The sequence below is a fragment of the Panthera onca genome, chromosome B3 (assembly GCF_046562875.1).
Source record: "Panthera onca isolate mPanOnc1 chromosome B3, mPanOnc1 haplotype 2, whole genome shotgun sequence".
NCBI classification, from domain to species: domain Eukaryota; kingdom Metazoa; phylum Chordata; class Mammalia; order Carnivora; family Felidae; genus Panthera; species Panthera onca.
In genome coordinates, this window is record NC_138344.1 from 10,030,567 (window position 1) to 10,041,039 (window position 10,473).

Below are 10,473 nucleotides of genomic sequence, written 5' to 3' on the forward strand. Positions count from 1 at the left end.
TGTGTCTCTCTCTCTCTCTCTCTGCCCCTCCCCCACTCATGCTCTGTCTCTCACTGTCTCTCAAAAATCAATAAAAACATTAAAAACATTAAAAAAAAGAAAGGGCATTTACTCTGTCAGGTTATGTCTATTCTTCAGACCAGGATAGTGATTTATTTAATTTGTATTTAATAAGTATCATAGTTAGCAGATGCAATTCCTTTTTTTTTAGAAAGGAATTAAAAAGGGATTATATAACCCCCTTGAATCACAGGTTTTTATCTTTTGGGTATTGAAGTTATTCTATTTTCTTCAACAACTTTTTTTTCAGTAATATGTTTTTTTTAAAGTTTATTTATTTATTTTGAGAGAGAGAGAGGAAGGGACAGAGCGCGAGAGAGAATCCCAAGCAGGCTGCACGCTGTCAGTGCAGAGCCCAACGTGGGGCTTGATCTCAGGAACCACGAGATCATGACCTGAGGCGAAATCAAGAGTCAGACGCTCAACTGACTGAGCCACCGGGTGCCCCCTTTTGAGTAATAAGTTTCTAATATAGCCTTTTGTGATTTTCTGAGAGTGGTGTGATTGCATTATAAGTGCATCGACTTAAGCAAATTCGGCTATATGTGTGTGTTTCTAGAGCTTATTTTTCATACAGTATGGAGCGTACATGCAAGCTGACTTCCTTGTCTGTGCTTAGCTGACACCATAACTTTGTCCCAATGCCAACAAGAGTTATTGGTTGGATGGCTCAGTGTATGGCTGAGTACTGTGTTTAGCAGACAATTAAAGGAACCAATTTTGACTGTGATTTTTTTCACATAGCAAGCTGCCATCAGAAGCTAATCCTAATGTAAAATACATTTCTTTTATGATATATATTCATTGCAGAAACTTTAAAAAAATATAATAGTAGAAGAAGCTGAAAGGCATCTCTCACACTTCTACACAGAGGTAACAATTGTAATGATTGTTAAGGGTATATTACTCTCCCAGCATTTATTCGATGCATGGATTTATGTGATGGGATATAAATTGGAGTTACTAGTGTAGGTACCTTCCCCCACTGCGTTCCCTTGTACTCTACCCTGGGGCCATCCTTCATTCCTCCCTCCACTCCATCACTTCTTAGAAGTTTGACAGTTGCTTTGTGAAACTCATGTCAGAATTAAAAGCCTTGAATGTCCAGCTCTGGGATGTGAAAGTTTTGAAAGTTCATGTCCTGATGAGTTCAGTGCATCACACTGACTGGGGGTAAACAGATAGAAGGGAATGAATAGGTGCCAGGTTTCCCTCTCTCACAGGAGATGAGGAATCCCCAGCCTGGGGGAAGGCTTTGTGGGGTCACAGAGTCCTTGCCAAGAGAGACGTGGGCAGGGCTGGCCCTCAGAGGACCCCACACGGAGCCTCTGCCTTAGTGAACACCATCTGTTGCCGGCCGTGGGGAGCCTTGGGGAGCTGTGTCAGGGCCCGGTGACCATTGTGTCCCATATGAGTAAGTATTTGTATTACCAGTGCCAAGGAGCTAAGTAGGTGTTCCCTCCCTGCCATTGTGCTCGAAACGCCCACAGAGATCAGCCAGTGGGTTTTTGGCATATTGATCAGCTGGCATGAGTGCTGTCCATCTGTTCCCGGAGACACTGCTAGTCTCCATGCGAATTACCTTGTGTGGCCAGTGTCTGCTTCATTGGTCAACAACACTTGGGAGCCCAGCTGGACAACTGGAGGGTTGGTGGTGAGATCATATGGAAAGACCCAGCCGTGGTTCTTTGGTGGAACCGTGTTCCATCAACTCTCTGGGAGTACCTGCCCCATCTCTTAAATACCCCAAATCAGGATCATACTGTAGGGCCTATCTGGAGACCCTGCCTTTCCACTTTATAATCTGATCATACGCTTTCCTCCTACAATTGAATATTCTCCCAGGGAGTGATTTTAATGGTTTCAGAGCATGTGCCCTCACCACGATTTGCTTTCAAAATCCCCTCTTGTTGGATGTTATGGTGATTTCCAGTGTTTTGCTGCTACAAATAATGCAATAATGTATTTCTTTGTGAAATCTTCGTGTGAGCGTCTCTTCACAAATGGCGAGCAATCACGAGATAGATACTGTGAACATTATTGTCTGGGTTTTTGGCCTAATTTTTGGGATTATGAGTGGCCCATAAAGAAAGCAGCAGAGGCCCCAGCTGCATTGCAGATGGGCAGTGTTCGCAGAGGCTCAATATGGACTTAAGCCACCGGTGGGGGAAGAAAGGCAGACACAGGAATGTAAGATTGCCATGGAAACACGCTTCCTGGCTAAATATACATCGTGGTCTCTCAGAGTCTGTGATGACCTGTGTATGTGAAATGAGGTCCCACTCGTCACTCAACAGTTTCAGACAAAACTGTAGCTTTCAGCAGCCTTTGCGTTCTACTCTATGACTCAGAAGTCCACATGAACAGAAAAGCCATGAAAATAGTAATACTCTGTTAACTGACTGCTGCACTTAGAGAATCAGTTCCTTCCAAATCAGTGAGCTTTGCATTATGCATCACGGTGCGACAAAGTCACACTTCTCATCATCCTTTGGGTTTGTGGGGCAGGAGGACTAGGAGCAGAAACCCAGGAAGATGACAGATTGGGAGGGTCGAAATTCTCTTCTCAGTGTTTTTAGTGCAGAACAATTTCAATTAGTGCCAGAGAATAGGAGCGTGTTACTCATCAAACAACTCAAGCAGGAGGTTTGAAGAAGCCCAATGCATGAGTTTGATTTTTCTCCTCTTTGATAGTAAGAAAAGGAGAATGAGAGAATTTTAACATGTTTTATCTGTTTATGTGTAAGGAACACATACTCATTATAGGGAATCTGGAGAATACAGAAAGATATAAATATAATTTATTTTTATTTATTTTTTTAATTTTTATTTATTTATTTTGAGAGAGAGACAGACAGTGAGCAATCAGGGGAGAAGGCGAAAGCACAGAGAAGGAGAAAGAGAGAATCCCAAGTAGGCTCTGTGCTGTGGATGCAGGGCTTGAACTCATGAACTGTGAGATTTTGACCTGAGCCGAGGTCAGGCACTTAACTGCTTAACCGACTAAACCACCAGGCACCCCAAAATAGACTTCATTTTTATTTATTTATTTTTAAAAAATTTTAATGTTTATTTATTTTTGAGAGACAGAGACAGAGAGAGAGAGAGAGAGAGACAGACAGATAGACAGACAGCGTGAATGAGGGAGGGCTCCAGGCTCGGAGCTGTCAGCACAGAGCCTGACGCGGGGCTCGAACTCACAAACTGCTAGATCATGACCTGAGCCGAAGTCGGATGATTAACCGACTGAGCCACCCAGGTGCCCCTCTTCCTTTTATTTTTAACTTATATGTGTCTTTATATCTAAAGTAAATTTCTTTCTTATTAATGACATACAGTTGAATCTTGCTTTTTGATCCACTTTGTTAATTTTTATCTTTTAATTGGTGTATTTAACCATCGACTTTTAAAGCGATTATTGATACAGTTGCATTAATATCTACTATATTTGTTTCCATTTTCTATGCATTGTCCTTACTCTTTTTTTTTTTTTTTTGTCTTCCCGTATTTGTGTCTTCCACTCTTTTCCTGTCATTTGTGGTTTTAACTGAGCATTTTATATGACTCTGATTTCTCTCCTTTCTTAGCATCTCAATTAGACTTTTTTTTTCTTACTTCTTTTTTAAGTGGATGCCCTAGAGTTTGTAATATATACATTTACAACAAACCCAAGCCCACTTTCAAATAACTCTATATTGCTTCATGAGTAGTGCAAATACCTTATACTAACAAAATATTCCTAATTCCATCCTCCTGTGCCTTGCTTGTACCATGTATCGTTGCTGTCATTCACCTCACTTACACAAACTCAGGCTTTTCTATGCAATTGCATATACTTATGTATTTACGTTAATAATAATGAGCATCCAAAATCAAATATTGTTGCCACTTGTTATTTTTAACGAACTGTTATCTGGTCAATTAAGAGTAAGAAAAATAAAAGTTACTTACCTTCATTTGCACCTTTTCTAATGGCTTTTCTTTATGTAGATCTGAGTTTCTGACCTTTATCAATTTCCTTCTGCAGGAGGAAGTCGTCACGGACGTGACCCCTGGTTGCCCCTTGACCTGACCCGGGGTATCCGAGGCTCCTCCCTGTTCGTGGAACATCCGGCCCACTTGCCGTTCCGCTGTGGGAGCCGTTCAAGGACGGAGTCTCGAGAAAGGTGCTGTGGAGACCGTCTGGACGGCGCGCTGAATGCAGATGGCAGAGATTTGGTGACGCTCAGGACGGGCGCAGAGATGCACTGGTCCTGTGGCCACCCAAGACAAGCCTCGTAGGTAAGTCCCCTTGTGCGTTAAACCTGCCACCTTGCAGCCTGAAGTGGCGGCTTCGTTCTCGGGTCTGTCCTTCCGCTGAGTGTATGGGGGAGCCTTCCATTTCACCTGGGACGCTCCTGAGGTCTCCATCCAGCACCTTCTCCCTGAAAAACGTCTCCTAATCTGTATCTTGTAAGGCAAGTCTACTGGTGACAAATTCCCTCAATTTTTGTGTGTCTGAGAAAGCATTTTTCTTCACTTTTGAACGATAATGTCTCAGAATACAGAATTCCAGGTTGGGGCTTGCTTTTTTTTTTTTTTTTTCTCCCTCTCGACCTTCCAAATATTTCACCTCTTGCTTGCACGGTTCCGGAGGAGAAGGTTGATGCAATGGTTACCTTGGTGCCCAGTAGATGAAGTTTTTTTATTTTTTTTATTTTTTTATTTTCCATCTCTGGCTTCTTTCAAGATTTTTTTTCTTTGATTTTCTGCAGTTTGAATATGCTATGCCTAAGTATAATTTTTTCCCCCATTTACGCTGACTGTTCTCCAGATCTGCAGTGTGGTGTCTGATATTAATTTAGGGAAATTCTCAGTCTTTATTGCTTCAAATATTTTTTCTGTCCTTTTCTCTCTTCTCCCCTTGGTATCCACATTGCTTGTACATTATATATATATATATATATATATATATATATATATATATATTTGGAATTCTTGCCTCAACTGCCTGATAAATTTTTTTAAATTGAAGCATAGTTGATACACAATTGTTACATTAGTTTCAGGTTGCATATTACACCTTTTGTGGTTGTGCCCCAGTTCTTGGATATTTTGTTATGCTTTTTCAAAGTTTTGTCCCCTTTGTTTTTCAGCTTTCAGTTTCTATTGGGATGTCCCCAAGCTTGGAGATTCTTTGCTCAGCCATGTCCAGTATAGAAATGAGCCCATCAAAGACATTCTTCATTTCTAGGGCGGTTTTCTTTGACGTCTAGCATTTTTTGATTCTTTCTCAGGATTTCCATCTCTCTGCTCACATTATCCACCTGTTCTTGCGTGTTGTCTGCTTTTTCCTGTAGCGCCCTTTGCATATGAATCATCGTTGTTTGGACCAGCCTCCCTGCAATGTATGAGTGTGTTTTTGAGGTTTGCTATGTCTCTTTCAAGTGTGCTTTGCCTTTCAGTATGCCTTATAATTATTTGTTGAAAGCTGGGCGTGCTGTGCTGGGTAAAAGAGCAGCAGTAAAGAGGTTTTTCGTAATGTGGTGGTCAGGTACAGGTTACGTGCAGTCTCAGTCTGTTAGCAAGCCTGCACCCATTGGCTGTGAACTTCACAGGGGACCCTCCGTCTCCCTCTTCCTTGCTTAGGTGGGGCAGGATGACTGAAGTTAGGTATTTCCCTTCCTCAGGGTCACTGAGGCTCTGGCTCTGGCAAAATAGTTTCTCTTGAGGACGGGTCTAGTGAAGAACAGAATGGTCTGGCATATTTCAGAATGGCCCCATTTCTCCCTCCCGTTGCCAGAAGCCATGAGGGGACTTCTCCAGTCTTCACTGTGGGAACGTGGTCCAGCCTCTGGAGGTGAAACTCACAACAGGGAGGGGATCTCCCCCACCCCATGACTGGGTCCCCTGGGGTTTTTATCTTGTAGACTTTTCCTTGCTAAACCTCCAGCAAATTCATCAATCCGAGTTCAGGGTTTCTTGCCTGGACGCTGGTTTCTGCAGAGGTTTTCCCTTGCGGGTTTCTGCTCCTGTAAGTTGTGAGTCTCTGTATCTGTCTGATGGTCTCTCCAGCTTTGGGAGTAGCGGTTTGCCCCGTGACCTCACTTCCTGGATGGATCCAAGAAGGATTTCTCAGTATGCTTCGTTTTTCTTTTTTTTAAAAAAAATTTTTTTTTTTAACGTTTATTTATTTTTGAGACAGAGAGAGACAGAGCATGAACGGGGGAGGGTCAGAGAGAGGGAGACACAGAATCTGAAGCAGGCTCCAGGCTCTTAGCTGTCAGCACAGAGCCCGACGCGGGGCCCGAACCCACGGACCGTGAGATCATGACCTGAGCTGAAGTCGGCCGCTTAACCGACTGAGCCACCCAGGTGCCCCAGTATGCTTCGTTTTTCATTTGATGTTAGGACAGAGTGGTGATTTCCGAGCTCCTTAGATGCCAGGCTGGAAACTGGAAGTCTCAGAAATATATTTTATAAAATGTCTGTAGACATAGGAACACTGCTAACCATCTTGATGCATTTTCGTATATAAGTGCATATATACATTCAGTCTGTATACATATAATTCATACACTCATATATAATATGTGTAACTGTTTTCACAAATGTTGATTGAAGTCTGCACAGCTTTGTATGTAGACTTTTTTTTTTTTTGACCTAAGTCACTTTTATTAAAATGTAATGTAAATATATACACTCATAAAGACCAGTTCTAAACACCTAGGCATTATAGCTTGTTTTAAAAACTGGTATTTCATTTCATTTCATTTCATTTCATTTATTTATTTATTTAAATTCAAGTTAGTTGACATAAAGTGTAGTCTTGGTTTCAGCAGGAGAACCATTGACTCCTCTCTTACTATGACACCCAGTGCTCATCCCCAAAAGTGCCCTCCTTAGTGCCCATTGCCCATTAGACTTTTAACTTAATTTCCATTTGTATTTTTCTCTATCACTAAATAATCTTGTTAACAGGAGTTAACATTTAATCATCTGCGTGTAACTAAAAGATGAAGCGTGGTAGAAAACCCACCCATGAATCAAGGAAAGTTGGCTAGAGAAAAAAGGGTCAATTGTCTGTGGCTCTTGATGTAAAATTATTTTAGTGCAGTTAAAAAATGCATATTCAGTACTCTGGCCCTGCTGTCTGGATTGAGGATACAGATAAATAGAACATAGACTTTGGCTTGAGGAGTGCATATCTAGCTCAGGAGAAGGTGATAGTAAATAATAGTGAATGATAGTAAAAAATGGCGAGTGCCATGGGGTACATGTGCATATGTGGTGTAAATATATGACAATGTTTGGGGATGAGAGGAGAAGGTATTTTACCCACTCTGGGTGGCTTCCTTAAGCGTTGCAAATGAGCTAAGTTTTTTTTTTTTTAATTTTTAATGTTTTGTTTATTTTTCAGAGAGACAGAGCATGAGCAGGGGTGGGGCAGAGAGAGAGGGAGACACAGAATCTGAAGCAGCCTTCAGGCTCTGAGCTGTCAGCACAGAGCCCGACTTGGGGCTTGAACCCACCGACTGCAAGATCGTGACCTGAACTGAAGTCAGCCACTCAACCGACTGAGTCACCCAGGCGCTCCACAAATGAGCTGAGTTTTTAACAATGACAAGAATTCACCCAGGTGAATAGTAGGCTGAGGAAGCCAGGTAAGTGAATTTTTTAAATAAGTGAAATTTATTTACCTCTTTTAAGTCACAAAACTTTTTTTTTAAATTTTTTGTAATGTTTATTTATTTTTGAGAGAGACAGAGATAGACTGTGAGTCGGGGAGGGGCAGAGAGCAAGGGAGACACAGAATCAAGCAGGCTCCAGGCTCCCAGCTGACAGACAGCACAGAGCCCAACGCGGGACTAGAACCCATGAACCATGGGATCGTGGCCTGAGCAAAGTTGGACGCTTAACCAACTGAGCCTCCTATACAAGCTAACCTTTGTCCCATTCCTTCTAAGATAGGATTCTTTGACCATAGTCAGATCGGTAAGATGTGGCTTCCCCAGTGATTGACATACGGTGGGTTCTGCTCTACATAGAAATTATACCTGTGAATTTCTGTTCTCTTTTCAAGAAGAACACAAGACTTTGAGACCAAAATGAGCATAATAACTAAGGAGGAGCTTGGTACCTCCTGCCAATCCAGTTCTTATTTTTTCCTACATCAGTGCACCTTGAATTTTTATTAGCCATCCAGTGCCGTGCCTGGTTCCACACCCCAGCTTCTCATAGGCTGACCTCTACTTAGGACGCTTAGCTGGCTTCCTGAAAAATGTAGCTTTTGATTTTTTTTAAATTAGAAAAATGTTTTCAAGAAAGTAAATATTGAACATAACTGCAGCATATGAAAAGTGAGCGTCTCTGCTTGAAGCAAGGTGTGTGTGTGTGTATATGTACTGAAACATCCAGAGCAAAACCCCTTAGCCTGCCTTCCTCCTGGAGGACCTGAATACAGTTGACACACTATTGACTCAGAACAGAGAACTGTGACAGAGGAAAGGACTTGCAGACGGTTTAATTAAATTGTCTAAACCTCTCATTTTAGAAATAAGAACTCTAAGAATTGTCAAGGCATTGTAACTTGTCTTCTTTCGGGGAATGGGACTAAATGATTTCTCAGGCATTTCTAAAATTTCTGATGATATCATCCCATTACAGTGCTTTTTCCCAGAAAGGAACTTGTGACATGTTGGCACTGTCTTGGGCTTCCACTCAAGAAAACGTAGTGATATGATGACAGGTATGCAGTTTATTATGGTTGGAGTATATTCTGTACATGACACACTGTGAAAGCATTTTCTTTTTTTTTTTTAATGTTTATTTATATTAGAGAGAGAGAGAGAATGGGGGAGGGGCAGACAGAGAGGGAAACGCGGAATCTGAAGCAGGCTCCAGGCTCTGAGCTGTCAGTACAGAGCCCCACACGGGGCTTGAACTCATGAGCAATGAGATCATGACCTGAGTCGAAGGCAGACGCTAAACTGATTGAGCAACCCAGGCGCCCCTGTGAAAACATTTTCTATTCATTATCTTAAACATTTTTTAAATTGTCGTAAACTATATTTTATGTATATAAAATTTACCATTTTGACCACTTTTTAAAAAAGATTTAAAGAATGCTTTTTATTTATTTGTGTGTGGGGGGGAAGGAGCAGAGAGAGAGAGAGAGAGAGAGAATCCCAAGTAGGCTCCTTGCTGTCAGTGCAGAACCTGATGTGGGGCTCCATCCCACAAGCCGTGAGGTCATGACCTGAGTCGAAATCCAGAGTCAGACGCTCAACCGACTGAGCCACCTGGCGCCCTTACCATCTAAACCATTTTTTTTTCCAATATATGAAATTTATTGTCCAATTGGTTTCCATACAACACCCAGTGCTCATCCCAAAAGGTGCCCTCCTCAATACCCATCCCCCACCCTCCCCTCCCTCCCACCCCCCATCAACCCTCAGTTTGTTCTCAGTTTTTAACAGTCTGTTACGCTTTGGCTCTCTCCCACTCTAACCTCTTTTTTTTTTTTTTTTTTTTTTCCCCTCCCCATGGGTTTCTGTTAAGTTTCTCAGGATCCACATAAGAGTGAAAACATATGGTATCTGTCTTTCTCTGTATGGCTTATTTCACTTAGCATCACACTCTCCATTTTTAAGTGTGTAGTTCAGTGCCATTTGGTACATTCCTGTTGTTGGGCGACCATCTCTACCATCCATCCCCAGAACTCCCTATATTTTGCAAAACCGAAATTCTACTCACTCGACAACTCCTATCCTCCTCCCCCAGCCCTTGGCAGCCACCATCCTACTTTCTGTCTCTACAAATGTGACTGCTCTAGGTACCTCCTATAAGTAGAATCATATACTCTTTGTCCCTTGGGGACTGGCTTATTTCACTTAATGTAATGTCCTCAGGTTCATCCGTGTTGTAGCATGAGTCAGCATTTCCTTCTTTTTTTAAAAATAATTTATATATATTTTTTAGTTTACATCCAAGTTAGTTAGCATATAGGGCCACAATGATTTCAGGAGTAGATTCCTTAGTGCCTCTTACCCATGTAGCCCATCCCCCTTCCCACGACCCCTCCAGCAACCCTCTGTTTGTTCTCCATATTTAAGAGTCTCTTATGTTTTATCTCCCTCCCTGTTTTTATATTATTTTTTCTTCCCTTATGTTCATCCGTTTTGTCTCTTAAAGTCCTCATATGAGTGAAGTCATATAATCTTTGTCTCTCTCTGACTAATTTCACTTAACATAATACCCTCTAGTTCCATCACGTAGTTGCAAATGGCAAGATTTCATTCTTTTTGATTGCTGAGTAATACTCCATTGTATGTATATACCACATCTTCTTTATCCATTCATGCATCGATGGACATTTGGGCTCTTTCCATATGTTAGTTATTATTGATAGTGCTGCTATAAACATTGGGGTGC

The 10,473-nt window shown here is 41.7% G+C and overlaps 1 long non-coding RNA gene across 1 annotated transcript; it reads left to right on the forward strand.

Annotated features, from left to right (window-relative positions):
- Window positions 1–4,186: 4,186 nt before the first annotated feature.
- Window positions 4,187–8,789, forward strand: LOC144616733 (uncharacterized). The gene is made up of 3 exons (XR_013556431.2): window positions 4,187–4,341; window positions 7,460–7,703; window positions 8,707–8,789. It is a non-coding gene; the product is annotated as an uncharacterized LOC144616733 (long non-coding RNA).
- The last annotated feature ends 1,684 nt before the right edge of the window (window positions 8,790–10,473 follow it).